Raw genomic sequence first — 22,988 nt, 5'->3', positions numbered from 1 at the left:
ACACCCATGCACAATTGCGGAGGCTTAAACTTACCATGGAAATTAGTCACTTTACACAGAGTCACAAATGCCTAGCCTCCTAGGGGAACACAGGAGGACATGCCCTGGGCAGCAGCTCTGATTTTACTGAGGACAGGAACCGGCCCGGCACCCCTGACCGACTGCCCTCCAAGCTCTGCTCTGAGCTACAGCCTCCCTTCAGTGCCTGGGGTTCCCCAGCCACCCTGTGTGTTTTATATGCACCCACGCGGGCCTCACTTTTCTATGCGCAGTTTCCAGAATCTGCCCAAGCTAGGAGGTCTGTTTTTTGCTCGGGCATCAGGCACTGAGTCCCAGGCACTCTCCAGGCTCCCTCCCTCACGAGAATCGAGCTTCCATGTGAGACCGCTGTTTGCCCATTTGCAGTTCAGATTGCCTCACCAGGATGTGTGAAAGGGGAGGTACAGCCAAAATGCTTGGGCTACAGGTCCATGGGTTCTTTCCATGTCCACAGGGGTGCCCCAGGTTAACCAAGGATGCCTTGATACGAAGGACCTACACTGAATGCCAATGCCCTCTTTGTTAAGCCCAGTCATCTGAGGGCACCCACTGCCTTTGGTCTTCCCTATAAGTAAGCCGGGATGGGAAGTCTCATGTGGGCCATGGAAATCATGGCACTTTACACCGAGAGTCAAAAATGCCTGGCCTCCTAAGGGAACACAGGAGGACATGCCCTATGCATCAGCTCTGTTTTTTACTGGGCACACTGACAGGCCTGGCACCCCTGACCAACTGCCCTCCATTCTCTACTCTGAGCTCCAACCTCCCCTCTCTGTCTGGGGTTCCCCAGCCACTCCGCGTTTTTTTTTTTTTTTATTCATCCACGTGGGCCTCTCTTTTCTGTATGCAGTATCCAGTCCCTGCCATAGCTAGGATGCCTATGTTTTGCTCAGGCATCAGTCATTGAGTCCCAGGTACTCTCCATTCTCCATTCCATGTGATAATCTAGCTTCCAGGTGAGACCACTGTTCGTGCATGTGCAGTTTGGGCTGCTCAAGGGGGCGTGTGGGTGGGGAGGCACGGCGAGAATTCTTCGGCTACAGTTCCACGGGTTCATTCCAGTTCCTCGGGGTGCCCAAGGTCAACCAAGGATTCCTTGGGACGAAGACCCTACACTGAATGCCAATGCCCTCTTTGTTAATCCTAGTCATCTGAGGGCACCCACTGCCTTTGGTCTGCCCTATAAGGAATCCAGGACAGGAAGTCTCGCATTGGCCGCGCAAATCTCACGAGAGTTCTCCCGGGCACTCTGTAACACACACCCATGCACAGGTGTGGAGGCTTAAACCCACCGTGGAAATTAGGCACTTTACACAGAGAGTCACAAATGCCTGGCCTCCTAGGGGAACACAGGAGGACACGCCCTGGGCAGCAGCTATGTTTTATACTGGGGACACGAGCTGACCAGGCACCCCTGTCCGACTTCCCTCCAATCTCTGTTCTGAGCTCCATCCTCCCCTCACTGCCTGGGGTTCCCCAGCCACCTTGCTTTTTTTTATTCACCCACATAGGCCTCCCTTTTCTGTGCAGTTTCCAGACCATGCCCTAGCTTGGATGTCTGTGTTTTGCTTGGGCATTGGGCACTGAGTCCCAGGCACAGTCCAGGCTCCCTTCCTTGCGAGAATCTAACTTCCAGGTGACCACTGTTCATGCATACGCAGTTCGGGCTGCTCAATGGGGTGTGTGAGTGGGGAGGCACAGCAAAAATGCTTGGGCTACAGTTCCTCAGGGCTTGTGGGATGGGAGGCATGGCATGAATGCTTGGGCTACAGTTCCCGGGGTTCCCTCCATTTCCACGGGGGTGCCCCAGGTTAACCAAGGATGCCTTGATACGAAGGACCTACACTGAATGCCAATGCCCTCTTTGTTAAGCCCAGTCATCTGAGGGCACCTACTGCCTTTGGTCTGCCCTATAAGGAAGCCGGGACTGGAAGTCTCACGTGAGCCACACAAATCTCACAAGAGTTCTTCCCTGCGCTCTGGCACACACACCCAGCACAGGTGCAGAGGCTTAAACTCACTGTGGAAATAAGGCACTTTATAAAGAGAGTCACAAATGCCTTGCCCCCTAGGAGAACACAGGAGGACATGCCCTATGCAGCAGCTCTGATTTTTACTGGGGACAGGGGCCGGCCAGGCACCCCTGACTGACTGCCCTCCAATCTCTGCTCTGAGCTCCAGCCCCCCCTCACCGCCTGGGGTTCCCCAGCCACCTTGCGTTTTTTTATTCACCCACATGGGCCTCCCTTTTCTGTGCGCAGTTCCCAAGCCCTGCCCAAGCTAGGAGGTCTTTGTTTTGCTCAGGCATCGGGTATTGAGTTTCAGGCACTCTCCAGGCTCCCTCTCTCATGAGAATCTAGCTTCCATGTAAGACCACTGCTCCCTCATGCGTTGTTTGGGTTTCCTCAACTCAGTGTGTGGGTGGGGAGGCATGGCGAGATTGCTTGGGTTATAATTCCACGGGTTCCCTCCAGTTCCTTGGGGGTGCCCCAGGTTAACCAAGGATGCATTGGGAGAAGGCCCTACACTGAATTCCAATGCCCTCTTTGTTTTGCCCAGTCATCTGAAGGCACCCATTGCCTTTGGTCTGCCCTATAAGGAAGCTGAGATGGGAAGTCTCACTTGGGCCACGGAAATCACGTGAGAGTTCTCGCAGGTGATGGCAAAACATGTGCGGAGGCTTAAACCCACCATGGAAATTAGGCACTTTACACAAAGAGTCACAATAGCCTGGCCTCCTAGGGGAACACAGGAGGGCACGCAATGTGTAGCAGCTCTGTTTTTTACTGGGGACAGGGACCGGACCGGCATCCCTGACCGACTGCCCTCCAATCTCTGCTCTGAGCTCCAGCCTCTTCTCACCACCTGGGGTTCCCCAGCCACCCCGCCTTTTTTTATTCACACACGCGGGCCTCCCTTTTCTGTGCGCAGTTCCCAAACCCTGCCCAACCTAGGAGGTCTTTGTTTTGCTCAGGCATCGGGCATTGAGTTTCAGGCACTCTCCAGGGTCCCTCCCTCGTGAGTATCTAGCTTCCATGTGAGACCAGTGTTCCCGCATGTGTAGTTTGTGCTGCCTCAACTCAGTGTGTCGGTGGGGAGGCAGGGCGAGATTGCTGGGCTACAATTCCACGGGTTCCCTCCAGTTCCTCAGGGGAGCCCCAGGTTAACCAAGGATGCATTGGGAGAACGCCCTACACTGAATGTCAATGCCCTCTTTGTTTTGCCCAGTCAGCAGAGGGCACCAATTACCTTTGGTCTGCCCTATAATGAAGCCAGGACGGGAAGTCTCACTTGGGCCACAGAAATCACGTGAGAGTTCTCAAGGGCTCTATGGCACACACACCCACGCACAGGTGTGGAGGCTTAAACCACCTTGGAAATTAGGCAGTTTACACAGAGAGTCACAAATGCCTGGCGTCCTAGGGGAACACAGGAGGACATGCCTGGGGCAGCACCTCTGTTTTTACTAGAGACAAGGACTGGCCCGGCATCCCTGATTGACTGACTGCCCTCCAATCTCTGCTCTGACTTCCAGCCTCTCATCACTGCCTGGGGTTCCCTGTGGTGAGCTATTAAGTCCTTCCCCTAGAATAGTGTCTCTGACTCAGCTGACTGTCCTTTGCCCAGAGTCAACAAAGTTTGGGGTTATGGAAAGTTCAAAAAGGTCAGAGAGAAGATCAGGTGGTGATGGCACAAGGGTATTGATTAATCCACCTAAGTATATGTGCTTTGTATTCCAGTGGTGATAGCACAAGAATGTTGATTGACTTGTAGCTTTGTATAAATACCTCTGGAAAAAAAAACCCAGGGTCGGCGCAATAAAGATGAGATTGACACAGAAGTAGGCATCAGCCAGGAGCATCGGCACAATAGAGAATACTGACCCAGGCATAGTCATCGACCCAAGAAATATTGACCCAAGAACAGGGGTCAGCCAGTAGAGATAGTAGGCTGGCAGCTCCCCCATGTTAGTATTAAAAATTCTTTATCCTCACGCCTCTCTTCAGAACCCGTACTCTTGCCAGCTGGCTCTGGCAGGTGGTGGCCCATAAGGGGACATTCTGAAACTGAGGATCCCGTGAAGGACACCGCTGAATAAAAAAGGAACGCACTCAAAGATTTTTGGTAGCGGTGAAACATGGGAATTGTAATATATAATCGGTCACTAAAGTAAAGTTTTGCACAAAAGAAACTAAGACAGAAAATGAAGAAAGAAACTAAGATAGAAAATGAAGGTTCCTAGCGTGTAAATAGTAATAGATGATAGGTCAAAAGATTAGTTCTTAATGTAAGAGTTGTAAAAATCCAATGGGTCAAAAAATGTTGTAATATACAATGGGTCAAAAAATTTAGTTTTTTATTTTTTGTACATAGGTTAAAAGATATGCTTTGTGTTAAGCTTCCGAAGGAAGGAACTGCTGCTCAGTACCATAGAGATGAGTTGTTTTCTTTAATATCACCACTTCAAGCAGCTATAAAATGGACTGAAAAAAACAGAGAAAATACTAGGATATTCAGAGTTTTCCCAGATACTGAAGACCCTAGTGGTTAAAGAAGGGTTATTAGATTTCTTAAATGCCGACAAAACTGGGTCAAGGAGGTGTTCTTAATTTCTTGTGTGCTGACAAGACTGGTTGCACAACAGCAGACAGATATTGGCATCCATCCTCCAAAAACTATTTTGCTTTAGTAAAATGGAAGATTCTTGCACAGGAATTTGGAAAGGTCCTGACCCCGTACCAGTATGGAGAAGAGGGCATGTTTGTATTTTTTCACAGGATGAAGATAATGCACGGTGGATACCTGAGCGACTTGTGCTACATATGGTTCAAGCAAAGATGGAAGACTCTCGGATTAATGCTGCTGACTGAAACATGGTCTTAGGTTCCAAATCATTCCGTACTTCATCCAGCTGTTTAGGAGCAGTGGGAGATCGCTGTCTTCAGTAACAACTAGTGATTGGTGGAACTTCTTGCTTTGAATTTTGCACCCATTGCGGAATCTTTTGGTTATGCTGGACAAAGAACTCATAAAAATGTTGGGAAGATGGATGTCTGCAGTTGACACCCATGGTATTGCAGACAAGTCAGAGACTGATATTTTGGACAGAGACAGAAACTGGTATTTTGGACAGTATTATTTTGGACAAATAATTGGTACCTTTGATTATTTTGGACAAAGACTGACAGTAATTGTGCTATTGAACATTTGGTCTTGTGGGGCCCTGGTTACCCAGGGAAAGGCGATAAAAATGTTAGCCCACTGACAACTTGCTTACTCTATTAAGCATATTTGACATGTGAAGATCATTGTGTTAATTGGAGAAAATGTCTTACTGAAATGCCTATCTTACTAATATTCCCAATACCTTGTTTGTTAGAGACTTGGGACAAAGTGTGGTCTTAGGACAAAGTGAAAACATTTTTATTTAGCAGAACTGCACCATTTGCTTTTGAAAAGTACCCCCATTTAAGAGGCTGGTAGCCAATGACTGGTAAGATTTCCTTGGGAAAAGGAAACCTAAAACAATATATACAGCATATCAAAAGATGGGTAATCATTAATACCTGAAGGAAACAATCTAAGACAGGCACAGTTCTTTGAATATAGTAAAAAAGGGGAAATTGTGGAGAGCCATTAAGTCTTTCCCCTAGATTAGTGTCTCTGACTCAGTTGACTGTCTTTCGCCCCAAGTCAACATGGTTTGGAGTTATGGAAAGTTCAAAAAAGTCAGAGAGAAGATCAGGTGGTGATGGCACAAGGGTATTGATTAAGCTACCTGTAGTGTATGTGCTTTGGATTGGTCTGTATTGTATTCCAGTGGTGATAGCACAAGAATGTTGATTGACCTGTAGCTGTGTATAAATACCTCTGGAAAAAACAAACCCAGCGCCCGCACAATAAAGATGAGATTGACCCAGAAGTAGGCGTCGGCCAGGAGCATCAGCGCAATAGAGAATACTGACCCTGTAATCTTGCCGGCTGGCTCTGGCAGTTCCCCAGCCGCCCCAGGTTTTTTTATTCACCCACTTGGGCCTCCCTTTTCTGAGCAAAGTTGACAGACCCTGCCCAAGCTAGGAGGTCTGTGTTTTGCTCGGGCATCAGGCATTGAGTCCCAGGGACTCTCCACCCTCCCTCCCTCACGAGAATCTAGCTTCCCAGTGAGACCGTGGTTCTCACATGCTTCCTCAACTGGGCATGTAGGAGGGGAGACATGGCCATGCTTGGGCTACAGTTCCATGGGTTCCCTCCATTTCCATGGGGGTGACCCAGGTTAACCAAGGATGCCTTGGCATGAAGGCCCTACACTGAATGGCAATACCCTCTTTCTTTTGCCCAGTCATCTGAGTGTACGCACTGCCTTTGGTCTGCCATATACAGAAGCCGAAACGGGAAGTCTCGCTCAGGCCACAGAAATCTTGGGAGAGTTCTCATGGGTGCTCTGGCACACACACAAAAGCACAGGTGTAGATGCTTAAACCCACCGTGGAAATTAGGCACTTTACACAGAGTCACAAATGCCTGGCCTCCTAGGGGAACACAGGAGGACACACCCTGGGAAGCAGCTGTTTTTTACTGGGGACAGGGACCAGACTGGCACACCTGACCCACTGCCCTTCAATCTGTGCTCTGAGCTCAAACCTCCCCTCACTGCCTGGGGTTCCCCAGCTGCCCCAGCTTATTTTTATGCACCCCCGCGGGCCTCCCTTTTCTGTGCACAATTCCCAGACCCTGCCCAAGCTAGGAGGTCTGTGTTTTGCCCAGGCATCAGGCAATGAGTCCCAGGCACTCTCCTGGCTCCCTCCCTCAGCAAAGTTAGCTTCCAGGTGAGACTGCTGTTCGTGCATGCACAGTTCAGGCTGCCTCAATGGGGCGTGTGGGTGGGGAGGCAGGGTGAGAATTATTGGGCTACAGTTCCATGGGTTCCCTCCAGTTCCATGGGGGTGCCCCAGGTTAACCAAGGATGCCTTGGGATGAAAGCCCTACACTTAATGCCAATGCCTTCTTTGTTTTGCCCAATCATCTGAAGGCACCCACTGCCTTTGGTCTGCCCAATACGGAAGCCGGGACTGGAAATTTCGCGAGAGTTCTTGCAGGCGCTCTAGCACCCACACCCACGCACAGGTGCGCAGGCTTAGTCACAGTGGAATTTAGGCACTTTACACAGAGAGTTACAAATGCCTGGTCTCATATGGGAACACAGGAAGACATGCCATTTGCAGCTCTGTTTTTAACTGGGAACAGGGACCGGACCGGCACAGCTGACCCACTGCCCTCCAAACTCTGCTCTGAGCTCCAGCCTCCCCTCACCACCTGGGGTTTGGCAGCTGCCCCGCTTATTTTATTTACACATGCAGGCCTCCATTTTTCTGCGCTCAATTCCCAGACCTTGCCCTAGCTAGGATGCCTGTGTGTTGCCCAGGCATCAGGCATTGAGTCCCCAGCACCCTCCAGTCTCCCTCCCTCTCAAGAATCTAGCTGCCAGGTGAGACCACTGTTCGCACATGCGCAGTTCAGGCTGCCTCACCGGGGCGTGTGGGAGGGGAGGCATGGAAGAATTTTTGGACTACAGTTTCACGGGTTCCCTCCAATTCCATGGGGGTGCCTCAGGTTAACCAAGGATACCTTGGGACGAAGGCCCTATGCTTAATGCCAATGCCCTCTTTCTTTTGCGCAGTCATCTGAGGGCACCCACTACCTTGGTCTGCTTTATATGGAAGCCGGGACTGGAAATCTTGCGTGGGCCGCAGAAATATCACGAGAGTTCTTGCAGGTGCTCTGGCACCCACACCCATGCACAGGTGCAGAGGCTTAAAGTCACAGTGGAAATTAGGCACCTTACCCAGAGAGTCATAAATGCCTGGCCTCATACAGGAACACAGGAAGAAACGCCATTTGCAGCAGCCCTATTTTTTACTGGGAACAGGGACCAGTTCAGCACAGCTGACCCACTGCCCTCCAGTCTCTGCTCTGAGCTCAAGCCTATGAGAACTCTCACGATATTTCCGCAGCCCACGTGAATGTCCAGGCTTTTGTAAATGGGAGACCAAACAGTGGGTGCCCTGAGATGACTGGGCAAATGAAAGAGGGCATTGGCATTAAGTGTAGGGCCTCCATCCTAAGGCATCCTTGGTTAACTTGGGGCACGCCATGGAACTGGAGCAAACCCGTGGAACTGTAATCCAAAAATTCTCGCCGTACCTCACCCCCACACACCCCTTGGAGGCAGCCTGAACTGCACATGCGCAAACAGCAATCTCACCTGGCACCTAGATTCTCAAGAGGGAGAGAGTCTGGAGATTGCTGGGGATGTGATGCCTGATGCCCAGGCAACACACAGTCTAGCTAGGGCAGGGTCTGGGAATTGAGTGTAGAAAATGGAGGGCTGCATGGTTGATTAAAACAAAGCAGGAGGCTGAGGAATCCCACGTGGTGAGGGCAAGCTGGAGCTCAGAGCAGAGATTGGAGGGCAGTGTGCCAGGCCAGTCTCTATCTCCAGTAAAAATCAGAGCTGCTGCACAGGGCATGTCCTTTTGTGCTCCCATATGAGGTCACAGACTCTCTGTGTAAAGTGCCTAATTTCCACTGAGTTTATGCCTCCACACCTGTATGTGGATGTGGGTGCTAGAGCACCTGCGAGAACTCTCGCGATACTTCCACAGCCTGCGTGAGATTTTCTGTCCCGGCTTTTGTATGTGGCCAACCAAAGGCAGTAGGTGCCCTTAGATGACTGGGCAAAAGAAAGAGGGCATTGGCATTATGTATAGGGCCTTCATCCCAAGGCATCCTTGGTTAATATGGGGCACCCCCGTGGAACTGGAGTGAACCCGTGGAACTGTAGTCCAAAAATTCTCTGTGCCCCCCCACATGCCCCATTGAGGTAGCCCAAACTGCGCATGCACAAACAGCGGTTTAATCTGGCAGCTAGATTCTTGAGGAGGGGGCCTGGAGAGTGCTGGGGACTCAAAGCCTGATACCAGGGCAACACACAAGCTTCCCAGCTATGCCAGAGTCTGGGAATTGAGTGTAGAAAATGGAGGCCCGTGTGGATGAATAACAAAACATGGGGTGGCTGGGGAACCCCAAGTGGTGAGGTCAGGCAGGATATCAGAACAGAGATTGGAGGGCAGTGGGTCACCTGTCCCGGGCCAGTCTCTATCTCCAGTAAAAATCAGAGCTGCTGCACAGGGCATGTCCTCCTGTGTTCCCATATGAAGCCACACATTTGTGACTCTGTGTAAAGTGCCTAATTTCCACTGTGAGTTTATGCCTCTGCACCTGTGTGTGGGTGTGGGTGCTAGAGCACCTGTGAGAACTCTCACGATATTTCCGTGGTCCCTGCAAGATTTCCTGTCCTGGCTTTTGTATATGGCTGAACAAAGGCAGTGGGTGCCCTCAGATGACTGGGCAAAAGAGGGTACTGGCATTAAATATAGGGCTTTCATCCCAAGGCATCCTTGGTTAACCTGGGGCACCCCCGTGGAAATGGAGCAAACTCGTGGGACTGTAGTCCAAAAATTCTCACCGTGCCTCCTTCCCACACGCCCCGTTGAGGCAGCCTGAACTGTGTATGCACAAACAGCTGTCTCACCTGGCAACTAGGTTCTCGAGAGGGAGGGAACTTGGAGAGTGCTGGGGACTTAATGGCTGATGCCTGGGTAACACACAGGCATCCTAGCTAGGGCAGGGTCTGGAATTGAGCGCAGATAATGGAGGCCCACGTCGGTGAACAAAAAGAACACTCACGAGATTTCCCTCACCTGTGCAATATTTCCCATTCTGGCTTCTGTATATGGCTGGCAATAGTGCCGAGACTGCCTGCTACCTCGGCATCTATGTGTTGAGACCCCACTCCACATAGCCAATCGGCAACAAGCCCCGAGAAGGAGGTGTCGTCTCTGGCCAAAGTACCCCCCACTTTTAGATACCCTTCATGACTATTATTTTCTTGGTAATGATTCCTTTTAACTCTCTACACGAATTGCTCCGGTGATGTGAGACCAGAACTATGAAAGAAATTGAGTCCGTGGAAATAAATTCTCTAAAAATTTGTCTAAACGCCCTTGGCTCTGCTCAATAGTAATGAAAAAACTGGCCAGAACTCAGATGCTGTGATAAGCATTCCAGCTGCAGCAATCACAAATGGTCTCCGACCCTCATTCCTATCACTAACTTAGGTTAAGCCATTAACTCCTCCTCATTCCTATCACTAACTTAGGTTAAGCCATTAACTCCGGTAAGGTAGCTCAGTTCAAGGTAACTGTTTACCCTTGAGATCCTGCCTAGAGACAGAGAAGATAAAACCTTGTGTGTGACTTCGAAGCAATTTAGTTGATGAACAACTTAGTTGCCCAAATACAATAGACCCAAGGAAAAAGATTGTTGACTTTTACGCCCAGTATGAGCATTCCCGGAGACAGAGAGACTGGCCGCATGGTTAGGAATGAATATGACAAAATAAAGGACAGACATTCTAAATATATATGTATGAAGGAAAGGAAATACCATAAGAGTAAGAAAAGCATTTTTGCATGGAGAAGAGCTTATCATAAGAACGTCCCAACTGGGAAAGAAAGGAATTAGAAGGCTAGAAGCAGGTTGCAGAGGGTTTATGACAGGGAAATGGATTATTAAAGATGAACAGGCTTTTAATAGGCTCGTTGTCTAAAGAAGAGTGTTTAGCAGTTAAGGAAATACATCTGACAATTAAATCCAAGAACTTTGTGGTGTTGTTTGTGGTATTTTGTCTGCCAAACTGTGTTGTGAGTTTGCTTAAGCTTTCGGATGTAAAAGATAAAATGCCAACACCTGAAGAAACCCTATCACGTCCACCTGAATCACCACATCTCCCCACACTTGCTATATGAAATGAGCCCAAAAGATGGAAAGTTCCAAGAAAGTTAAAGGAGATTCCCCGAGAAGCCTCCAAGCCTTGGGCGTACCTGTTTCTTTTGGGAGGTCGCCCTTTGGAACTGCTTATCTGCAAGACCTGGGAAAGAATCCGGAGTTAATCTCTCGAAGGCCAACAGCCAGCTGAAGGACTAGTTTTATTACCTTTGTTTACATGTCATTCATTATTATTTCACAGTGATTGCATTCACTCCCTTTTCTCTTATTTTTAACTTTACTGGTGAAGGGTATAAATTTTGGGGTTTTTTTTTAATAAAGTGTCATTGGCTCGAGAAGCCTTTGTCCACCTCTGGTTCTTTCCAAAGCGTCGTACCTAAAAACTTAAGGAATTCATAGAGAGGAAAGAATCGCTGCAGATAAGTTTCTGCAGAACTTCACCTGCCTTTTGCCCCATCTTTCTGAGGATTTGACCGGGAGCGGGCAATTACGACCCGACTAAGTTAGTCTGCAACAATTGGGCCACCGAGGTTGGGATCTGAGCCTGTCATGAGGCAAGGCCTTGTACTGGGGATTCCAAGGCCGGGATTGGATGCTGCAGAGTGGTAACGTGGTGCTGGGGCCAACGGCCGGCATCAGAGCCTTCTGTGAGGCAAGGCCACTACTGAGGCCTCCGAGGCCAGTATTGGAGCCTGCCGAAGGGTTAGGCCGATGCTGGTGACAGCGGGCAGCATTGGAGCTTCCCATGAGGCAAGGCTGGGGCCTCCGAGGCTGGGACTGGACCCTGCTGAGGAGTTAGGCCGGTGCCTGGACCAGCGAGGCCGGGAACCAAGCCTGCCATGAGGTAAGGACAGTGCTGGGGCCTCCGAGACAGGGATCAGAGCCTGCCAAGGGGTTAGGCCAGTGCTGGGGCCAGTGAGGCCGGGATCGGAGCCTGCCGTGTGTCAAGGCTAGTGCTGGGGTCTCAGAGGACAGGAAGCCTTTGTCCATGTCAGATTCTTTCTAGAGAGCGCCGTCACTAGGAACTCTTAGTTCCTAGAAGGGAAAGAATCGCTGCAGAGAAGAGGCTGCAGTACTTCACTCTAATCCTTCCCCATCTTTGCTGAGGTTTTCGACCGTGAGTGGACTCGCGCCCCAATTAGACTGAGCTGGTTTGCGACACAATAGGTTAGTGGGTGCCCTCAGATGACTGGGCAAAGAAAGAAGGCATCAGCAGTGAACATAGGGCCTTCTTTCCAGGGCATCCTTGGCCAACTTGAGGCACCCCCTTCGACTTGTAGGGATCACATGGAACTGTAGTATAAAAATTCTTTCCGTGTCTCCTCCCATACTCCCCATTGAGGCAGCCTGAACTGTGAATATGTGAACAGCAGTCTACCTGGTAGCAAGATCGTCAAGAGAGAGGGAGCCAGGAGAGTGCCACGACCTCAATAGCTGATGCCCAGGCAGCACACAGGCATTCTAGCTAGGGCAGAGTCTGGGAGGTGAGCATGGGCGAATAAAAAAAAAGCAGGGTAACTGGAGAATCCCAAGCGGTGAAGGGAGGCTGGAGCCCAGAGAAGAGATTGGAGGGCAGTGGGACTGGTGTGCCCGGCCAGTCCCTGTCCCTAGTAAAAAAACAGGTGCTGCACAGGGCATGTTCTCCTGTGTTCCACTAGGAGGCCAGGCATTTGTGACTCTGTGTAAAGTGCCTAATTTTCACAGTGGGCTTAAGCCTTCGCACCTGTGCATTGGTGTGTGTGCCAGAGCGCCCACAAGAACTCTCATGATATTTCCACGGCCCATACAAGATTTCCCCTCCCAACTTCTGTATATGCCTTACCATTTCTTAGTGGGTGCTCTCAGATGACTGGGCCAAAGAAAGAAGGCATCAGCAGTGAGTGTAGGACTTTCCTAACAGGCCATCCATGGCCAAATTGAGGCACCCCCGTGGAAGTGGAGGGATCCCATGGAACTGTAGTCCTCCCTCCCCCTCACACGCCCCTTTGAGGCATCCTGAACTGCGCATGTGCAAACAGCGGTCTACCAGGTATTGAGATTCTCAAGAGGGAGGGAGCGAGGAGAATGCAGGGGGCCTCTGTGGCTGACCTTGGGCAACACACAGGCATTCTAGCTAGGGTAGGGTCTGGGAGGTGAGTGCAGAAAATGGATGCATGGGTGAAAAAAAAAGCAGGGCAGCTAGGGAATCCCAGGCAGTGAGGGGAGGTTGGAACCCAGAGCAGATTTGGAGGGCCATGCGTCAGGTGAGCCAGGCCAATCCCTGCCCCAGTATAAAACAAAGCTGCTTCACCGGCGGGGGGGGGGGGTTCCTCTGGAGTTCCCATATGAGGCCACGCATTTGTGATTCTCTGTTAGTGCCTAATATCCACTGTGAGTTAATTCCTCCACACTTGTGTGAACATATGGGTGCCACAGCATCTGAGAGAACTCTCTCAAGATCTCCCTGGCCCCTGCGATATTTCCCATGCTGGCTTTTGTAAATGGCTGACCATAGGTTAGTGGGTGCCCTCAGATGACTGGGCAAAGAAAGAAGGCATCAGCAGTGAGCATACAGCCTTCATCCCAGGGCATCCTTGGCCAACTTGAGGCACCCCCTTGGAACTGAAGGAATTGCATGGAACTGTAGTACAAAAATTCTCACCATGCCCCCCCCACTTTCCATTGAGGCAGCCTGAACTGTGGATGCTCAAACAGCAGTCTACCTGGCAGCAAAATTGTCAGGAGGGAGGGAGCCAGGAGAGTAAGGCGGCCTCAATGGCTGATGCCCAGGCAACACCCAGGCATTCTAACTAGGGCAGCATCTGGGAGGTGAGCAGAGAATATAGAAGACTGCGTGGGCAAATTTAAAAAAGCAGGGCAACTGGGGACACCCAGGTGGTGAGGGGAGGCTGGAGCCCAGAGCAGAAATTGGAGGGCTGTGGAACCACTGTGCCGGGCCGGGCCCTGTCCCCAGTAAAAATCAGAGCTGCTTCACAGGGCATGTCCTCCGTTTCCACTATGAGGCCCCACATTTGTGTATCTCTGTGGAAAGTGCCTAATTTCCACTGTGAGTTTATGACTCCACACTGTGCATGGGTGTGGGTACCACAGTGCCTGCGAGATCTCGCAAGATTTCCCTGGCCTGCACGATATTTCTGGTGCCAGCTTCTGTATATAGCTGACCATTGCTTAGTGGGTGCCCTCAGATGACTGGGCCAAAGAAAGAAGGCATCAGCAGTGAGCGTAGGGCCTTCATAACAGGGCATCCATGGTAAAACTGAGGCACCCCCATGGAACTGGAGGCATCCCATGGAACTGTAGCCCAAAAATTCTGCTGTGCATTCCCCACCACATGCCCCGTTGAGGCAGCCCGAACTGTGCATGCGCGAAAAGCTGTCTCCCTGGTGGCATGATTCTCGAGAGGGAGGGAGCCAGGAGAGTGCAGGGGCCTCAATGGCTGATTCCCAGGCAACACACAGACATTCTAACTAGGGCAAGTTCTGGGAGGTGAGGGCAGAAAATGGAAGCCTGCATGGGTGAATAAAAAAAAGCAGGGTGGCTGGGGAATCCCAGGCAGTAAGGGAAGGCTAGAGCCCAGAGAGGATTTGGAGGGGCAGTGGGTCAAGTGTGCCAGGCCGGTCCCTGTCCCCAGTAAAAAAACAAAGCTGCTTCACCAGGGGATGTCCTCCAATGTTCCCATATGAGACCACACATTTGTGTCTCTCTGTGGAAAGTGCCTAATTTCCACTGTGAGTTTATGCCTCCACACCTGTGCATGGGTGTGGGTACCACAAAACCTGCAAGATCTCTCGCAAGATTTCTCTGCCCCGCACAATAATTCCCAGGCCAGTTTCTGTATATGGCTGACCATTGGCTAGTGGTTGCCCTCAGATGACTGGGCCAAAGAAAGAAGATATCGGCAGTGAGCGTAGGGCCTTCGAAATAGGGCATCCATGGCCAAATTGAGGCACCCCCGTGGAACTGGAGGGATCCCGTGGAACTGTAGTCCAAAAATTCTGCCGTGCATTCCCCCACACACCCCTTTGAGGCATCCTGAACTGTGCATGAGCAAACAGCAGTCTATCTGGCAGTGAGATTCTCGAGATGGAAGGAGCCAGAAGAGTGCAGAGCCTCAATGGCTGATTCCTGGGCAACACACAGGGATCCTAGCTAGGGCAGGGTCTGGGAGGTGAGTGCAGAAAATGGACGCCCACATAGGTGAATAAAAAAAAGCAGGGCAGCTAGCAGTGAGGGGAGGCTGGAGCCCATAGCAGAGATTAGAGGGCAGTGGGAAGGTGTGCCAGGCCGGGCCCTGTCCCCAGTAAAAATACAGACTGCAAACAGCAGTCTATCTGGCAGTGATATTCTCGAGACGGAAGGAGCCAGGAGAGTGCAAAGCCTCAATGGCTGATTCCTGGGCAACACACAGGGATCCTAGCTAGGGCAGGGTCTGGGAGGTGAGTGCAGAAAATGGAAGCCCGCATGGGTGAATAAAAAAAAGCAGGGCCACTGGCGGTGAGGGGAGGCTGGAGCCCAGAGCAGATTTGGAGGGCAGTGGGTCAAGTGTGCCGTGCAGGGCCAAGTTGATCATCATGCATGTAACTCGCTAGGGTTGATGTGGGCAACACAGGGATTGCAAGGTGGATCAGGATCATCAATGGAAGATGTGGCAGCTTCCTTGGTTGAAGGATGTTCACCTTTTACTGGCATATCTGAAATACAAATCATAGAGAATGCCTTCTCAAGGGTGTTGAGCCCTTGGCAATGCTTTAAAGACAACTTATTTTTCTTATTTCTTTTTCTTGGGCAATTGACTACATTCTGAATCCACCATTCTCTCTCTCTTTTTTTTTTTTTTTTTGCTTGTTGGTTTTTGCCAACCCTGTGGGTGCCATGCTAGTTCTGTAACAGACCCTGAGGAAACAATTTAAGATTTCTGGCAGGAACCCATATAGGCATAGTTTCTCCCGTGGGAAATAAACATCTGAATCCCCTTCCCATTTTTAGTAAGGGATCTGGGCCCCGCCAATGATAGGTGAGGGGGTCCCTCCAGCATACCTCTACTTGAGCCTTGGGGCATAATTGTCCCCAATGTTTTTGAAATTTAGATTCAGACTGACCCTTTTGCAAATTTAAAATATTAATAGTAGAAAAATGGTGACTGAGGGTCACAGCACTTCTCAGTAGCTGAAATAAGTAGAGTTCAACTACTTAGAAGTCAGTGCCTTAGCCAACAAAATAAATATATCCCAGGAACCAAAACAGATCCAGGTACCTTGGTGGAAGGAATACAGAAACCCTGAACTCAAGATTTACTCCAAAAAAAAAAAAAAGAAGAAAGTCCAGAAAGTTCGGGCATCACACCTGCTGCAGACACAACCGGGCCGCCCCCAGTGCCAGCGCGGGCTGCCGGCCCAAACTGCATTCCCTAGTCCTGACTGATAACACCATGGCAAAATAACCCAAGAGCCTGAAAAGGGTCACAGAGCCTAATCTTAAGCAGCGAACAGCACCCATGCCAGAATCCTGTGTGCTCACCAAAGATGGGACCACAGCAGCACAGTGAGTCCTGTAGACACCTGGATCAAGGAAGCCAGGTATCTGAGTGCGTCCAGAGAAGCTGCGGGTCTTAGCATGTGCCCCAGGTCCAGCAGCAGCCCTGGGCGTCTGTCCCCTGCCCCGGAACCCAGCACTGTCCTCATGCGCCCTGTCTGCGCCCCAGGACCCCCGCTAGTTGCCTGTGCCTATGCCACCCCCACCCCTAAACTCGGTGCTCACTTTGTGCACCTAGACCCTGTGCCCCGCCAGAGCCCAGGCACTCACCTCGTGGGCCCTGCCTTCCTCCTGGGCGGCCAAAGCTCTGTCCACCCATGAGATATCCTCGGGCCCCAAGCTCACGTACCGGGTCCAGCACCAGCGTGTATGCCCACCACATGCTCGTAACCTAGTGCTACTGTCATGCACCCTGCCGGGCCAGAGACCAGTGCTAGACCCTGCACTGAGCCTGCACCCCTGGACCAGTGTGCGCCTGCCCCGCACCCCTGGCACATCGCTGGGTGTCTGCGCCCTCCCTGCAGCTGGAGACTCAGTTCTAGTCTAGAGCACAGCCCTGTGCACCCTGGCCGAGCCCAGGACCAGACACTAGGCATCTGCGCCCACCCAAGCTGGGGTCCAGTAATAGCAGTGCACCCTGCCTGCACCCTGGGAACTGGCAGTGCTCTGACAGTAAGTGTGTGTGCCCAGGGACCAGCAACCCTTTGCCCAGGGTACATCTTGGGACCACACGGGCTGGCCCAGTTAGCATTTCCAGAGACACAGGAAAATTCATCAAGAAGCAATACCTGCATGGGCCCTCAGGGGGAGGTTCCAAGTCTACTTTGGACATCTTCCACCCATGCTATAGTGAAGCACAGGCCTGAGTCTAGGGTGGTGAGTACAGAGGCACTGACTACAGGTTGGAAATACACAGAACCTGGGAATTGTACAGAATTTATTAACAGTAACACCAGATACTCTGACACCTAAACCCAAAGCTGTCAAAAGAAAGAAAGGTGTCCAAACACCCAGAGAGGGATTTAAAAAGATGAAAATGGAGTACAGAGAAAATTGAGAAACATTGGATTATATTCTGAAAGCTACCACAGCAATCAGACATTCAAATATTATATGGACCTGATCCCATATTCAAAAATAAGTAGGACTCTTTTTTTCTTTTGCTGTTGATGTTTTGTTTCATTTTTATATTGCTTTTGTCTTGTTATTATTGTTGCTGTTTTGTTTTTCCCCCATCCTTCTTTTACTTTTACTTTTTTATATATATTTGATAGTTTGCTTTGTTTTCTGATTTCACAGTTGCTAGTTCTTTTTATTTTATTCTTGTCCTGTTTTCTTCTTTCTTCCTCTTTCTTTTCTTTTTTCTTTTTCCTCTTTTGGTTGGTTTTTTCTTTGATTACATAATAGTTAGTCTTGGTATCATTTGTTGATATTTTATTTATGTTTCTTTGCTCCTTCCCCCACCCCTCTTACAAACTTCCCCACGCTAACCTATCTACTTTTTCCCCCAAAACTCTTTCCCGTAATATACCTCCTTGTTTAATACTCAAAGTATTTTGTATCTCCATAATTACTCTACTAACTACAAGAGTCCTACTAATTACCTCTCTCTCTCTCATTCTCAGCAAGATATTACCTTATCATACTTAAAGTCTTTCTCAACCTAAATATATCCTCTACCCAATCTGGCTCCTATACCCATCACCTCAGCTCCTCCCCCATCACCCAACCCTCAACATTGGAAAAGCACTGCTAACCTGTTGATATCTCTAAACTCCTAATACTAAGACTGAACAAAGCATAATACTCACAAACGATGGGTAGAAATCAGAAAAACAGGACTGAGAATGCTGAAAATATGAGAACCAGGAATAATGAAGAGACAACAGAAATCACGAATACTGACCTACAAGAAATGCAAGAAGGGGAGTTCAGAATCTTGATCTACAATATGATGAAAGGCTTTAAAACTAGTCTACAGGAAATGAAAGAGGAAATTGAAACACTAAGAAAGAATCAGAAAGAGGTCTGGAATGAAATGAGAGAGTCAATAAATGAAATGAAGATAACAACAGAAAGAAATTCTGGAAGATTAGATGAAATGTAAAGTAGAATATCACTGTTAGAAAACAGTTCATTCAAAACCGAAAACACAGTCAACAGCATACAGAAGTCAGTACAGCAACAAAACCTAAGCATCCAGCAACTATGGGACAATACGAAGCGTCCTAACCTACGGATAAAAGGCATTGAAGAAGGGATAGAATTACAGACCAAGGGCATCCGTAATCTCTTCAAAGAAATAATTTCAGAGAATTATCCAAACATGGGAAGAGATTTGGATCTTCATATTCAGGAGACATACAGAACACCACTAAGACATGATCAAAAAAGAACATCCCCATGTCATATAATAATCAAAATGACCAACATAGATGTCAAGAAAAGAATCTTAAAAGCAGTGAGAACAAAAGGATGAGTAACATATAGAGGTAAAACAATAAGAATCACTCCAGACTAAACGTCCCAGGTCATGAATGCCAGGAGAGACTGGTATGATGTGATCCAGACTCTGGAAAAAAACAACTTCCAACCAAAACTGCTATATCTAGCAAATCTATTATTCAGCACTGATGGAGAAACAAAAATATTTCAGGATAAGTTGAACCTCAAAAAATTCATGAATTATAAGCCAACACTAGAGAAAATACTTTAAGAAATAAACCATAAAGAAGAAAAAAGAAGCAGACTCCAGAACCAGAAAGAGATGAAGTTGATCACCAGGGCATCTAAATATGAAGAAATAATACTATATCTAACAGAAGATAGAACACAAAATGACAGGAAATAAACAACACATTTCAATAATAACACTGAATGTCAAAGGACTTAACTCTCCAATCAAAAGGCACAGACTGGCAATGTGGATTAAAAAATATAATCCAAATATATGTTGTTTGCAAGAAACACACCTTGCAGCAAAAGACATTCACAGACTGAAAGTGAAAGGATGGGAAAAGATATATCATGCCAATGGGGACCAAAAATGGGCAGAAGTAGCAACACTGATATCCAACAAAACATACTTTAAGCTAAAACACATCAGAAGAGACAAAGAACGGCACTTCCTTTTATTAAAAGGAACAATCCACCAAGAAGATATAATGATAGTAAATGTTTATGCCCTTAATGTGGGTGCAGCCACATTTAGAAAACAAGCCCTCTTGGACATAAGATCTCAAATAGGCCCAAATACAATAATAGTGAGAGACTTCGATACAGCTCTCACACCACTAGATAGACCTTCAAGGCAAAAGATGAGTAAAGACTCTGCAGAACTGATGAAAACTATAAACCAAATGGACTTATAAGCAATATACAGAATACTTCAACGAGGAAAAACAGAATACACATTCTTCTCAGCAGCCTATGGCACCTTCTCTAAAATAGATCACATTCTGGGGCACAAAGAAAGCACCAGCAAATTCAAAAGATATAATTCCCTACATCTTTTCAGACCATAATGGAATGAAAGTAGAAATCAACAACAGGAAACCCAAAATAAACTATTTAAATACATGGAGATTGAATGATAATCTTGAACGACGAATGGGTAAGAGCAAAAATTAGGGGAGAAATAAAGAAATTTATGGAATTAAATGAAAATAGAGAAACAATTTACCAAAATCTATGGGTTACTTTGAAGGTAGTGTTGAGAGGAAAGTTTATGAACTTAAACTTAAGTTTATGAACATTAAATGCCCACATAAGAAGACCAGAAAGCCACCAAGCAAACAACTTAATGACACAACTCAAGGACCTAGAAAGACTGCAACAGTCTAATCCCAAAGCCAGCAGAAGGCAAGAGATTATTAAAATCAAAGCAAAAATAAATGAAATAGAGAACAAAAAAACAATTCAAAGAATCAACAAAACAAAAAGCTGGTTCTTTGAGAAGATTAATAGGATTGACAAACCCCTGGCCAACCTAATCAAAAGAAAGAGAGAATCAACTCAAATTATTAAAATCAGAAATGAAAAAGGAGACATCACCACAGAGGGGAAATTCAAAGGATTATTAAAAACTATTTTCAGAATTTATACTCAAACAGACTGGAAAACATGGAATAAATTGATAGATTTCTTTTTTTTTTTTTTTGGTGGTACTGGGGGTGGAACCCAGAGGCTTTCTACCTCTGGGCTATACTCCCAGATCATTTTTATATTTTATTTGGAAACAGGGGCTCACTAAGTTGCTGAAAGCCTCACTAAGTAGTTGAGGCTGGCTTCGAACCCGTGCGAACATCCTGCCTCAGCCTCCCAAGAGCAGGGATTACAAACGTGTGCCACCATGCCTAGCGAAATTGATAGATTTCTAAGAACAAATAACCTACCTAAACTGAAACAAGAGGACATAGCAAGCCTAAACCAACCAATAGCAAACAAATAAATAGAAACAGCAATCAAAATTCTGCCAACAAAGAAAAGCCCAGGCCCCGACGGGTTCCCAGATGAATTCTACAAAACTTTCAGTGAAGAACTAATACCAATACTTCACAACTTCTTCCAGGAACTTGAAAGAGATGGAATTCTTCCTAATACCTTCTAGGAGGCCAGTATCACATTTATCCCCAAACCAAATAAAGATACTTCAAGAAAGGAAAACTACAGACCAATATCTTTGATAAAAATGGTGCAAAAATTCTAAACAAAATACAAGCTATACACATTCAAAACCATATCAAGAGAATTGTACACCATGACCAAGTTGGTTTCATCCCAGAAAAGCAAGGCTGGTTCAACATATGCAAATCAATACATGTTATTCACCACATAAATAGAACTAAGAACAAAAACCACATGATCATTTCAATAGATGCTGAAAAGGCATTTGACAAAATTCAACACCCATTTATGCTAAAAATGCTGCAGAAAATTGGAATAGAAGGAACATATTTCAACATCATTAAGGCAATATAAAAGAAACCCAAAGCCAACATCATATTGAATGGAGAAAAACTGCAAGAATTCCCTTTAAAATCAGGCACAAGACAAGGATGCCCATTATCACCTCTCCTTTTCAATATAGTCCTTGAGACTCTTGCCATGGCAATAAGAGAAGGAAATCAAAGGAATTCAAATAGGAAGAGAGGAGCTAAAACTATCCTTATTTGCAAATGATATGATTCTATATCTAGAAGATCCAGTGAACTCAACCAAAAGACTTCTGGAGCTGATTAAGCAATTCAGCAAAGTTGCAGGATACAAAATCAACCTAAAGAAATCAGTTGCTTTTCTTTATGCCAACAATGAATCCACAACGAAAGAAATAAAGAAAACTATTTCATTTACTATAACTTCTAAACCAATAAAATACCTAGGAATAAACCTAACCAAAGACGTAAAAGACCTCTACAGAAAAAACTACAAAACATTAAAGAAAGAAACTGAAGAAGACCTTGGAAGATGGAAAGATCACCCTTGCTCATGGATAGGCAAAATTAATATCATCAAAATGGCCATTCTGCCAAAAGTGATCTACAGATTCAATGCAATCCCCATTAAAATACCAACAACATTTCTCAAAGACCTGGAAAAATCACTTATGAATTTTGTATGGAGGAAGAAAAGACCCAGAATAACCAAAGCAATTCTCAGCAACAAGAACCAGGCGGGAGGCATCACAATCCCGGACTTCAAATCATACTATAGAGCAAGAGTAAAAAACAGCATGGTACTGGCACAACAATAGGCAGACTGATGAGTGGAACAGAATAGAGGATACAGAAACAAACCCACACATCTATAGTCAACTGATCTTTGACAAAGGGGCCAAACTCATACACTGGAGAAAAGACAGCCTTTTCAACAAATGGCACTGGGAGAAATGGCTATCTATTTGTAGAAAGTTGGATCTGAATCCTTACTTCTCACCATGCACAGGAATCAACTCGAAATGGATCAAAGACTTAGAAATTAGACCAGAGACTGTGAAGTTGTTAGAGCAAGGCATAGGATCTACACTTCAACATATAGGTACAGAGAGTAACTTTCTCAATAAGACTTCCAAAGCACAGGAAATTAAAGCAAGAATTAATAAGTGGGATCTCTTCAAACTAAAAAGTTTCATCTCATCAAAGGAAACCATCAAGAACCTAAAGAGAAAGCCTACAGAATGGGAGAAGATCTTTACCAGCCACCACTCTGATAGGCGGCTAATATCCAGAATATACAAAGAACTCAAAAGACTCTACACTAGCAAAACAAACAACCCAATCAAGAAATGGGCAACTGAAATGAATAGACATTTCACAAAAGAAGAGATACAAATGGCCAATAGATACATGAAAAGATGTTCAACATCACTAGCCATTAGGGAGATGCAAATCAAAACTACGCTGAGATTCCATCTAACCCCAATCAGAGTGGCAAACATGAAGAAATCAAACAACAACAAATGCTGGCGAGGATGTGGGGAAAGAGGAACTCTTTTACACTGTTGGTGGGAGTGCAAAGTAGTTCAGCCACTATGGAGATCAGTATGGAGATTCCTTAGAAAACTGGGAATA

General features: G+C 47.2%; 1 pseudogene across 1 annotated transcript in view; it reads right to left on the bottom strand.

Moving 5' to 3' along the window:
* Positions 1-935: 935 nt before the first annotated feature.
* The window catches only part of LOC308272253 (centrosomal protein of 78 kDa-like), a 48,776-nt pseudogene continuing 26,723 nt past the window's right edge, over positions 936-22,988 (bottom strand). Inside the window, exon 10 of the transcript in view lies at positions 936-1,028. The product of the transcript in view is annotated as a centrosomal protein of 78 kDa-like (transcript). The remainder of the gene's footprint in view (positions 1,029-22,988) is intronic.

The sequence above is a fragment of the Muscardinus avellanarius genome (assembly GCF_963383645.1).
Source record: "Muscardinus avellanarius genome assembly, chromosome: 13".
Classification (NCBI taxonomy): Eukaryota; Metazoa; Chordata; class Mammalia; order Rodentia; family Gliridae; genus Muscardinus; species Muscardinus avellanarius.
The sequence above is the reverse complement of the archived record's forward strand: the minus strand, read 5'-3'. Positions and strand labels throughout refer to the sequence as shown.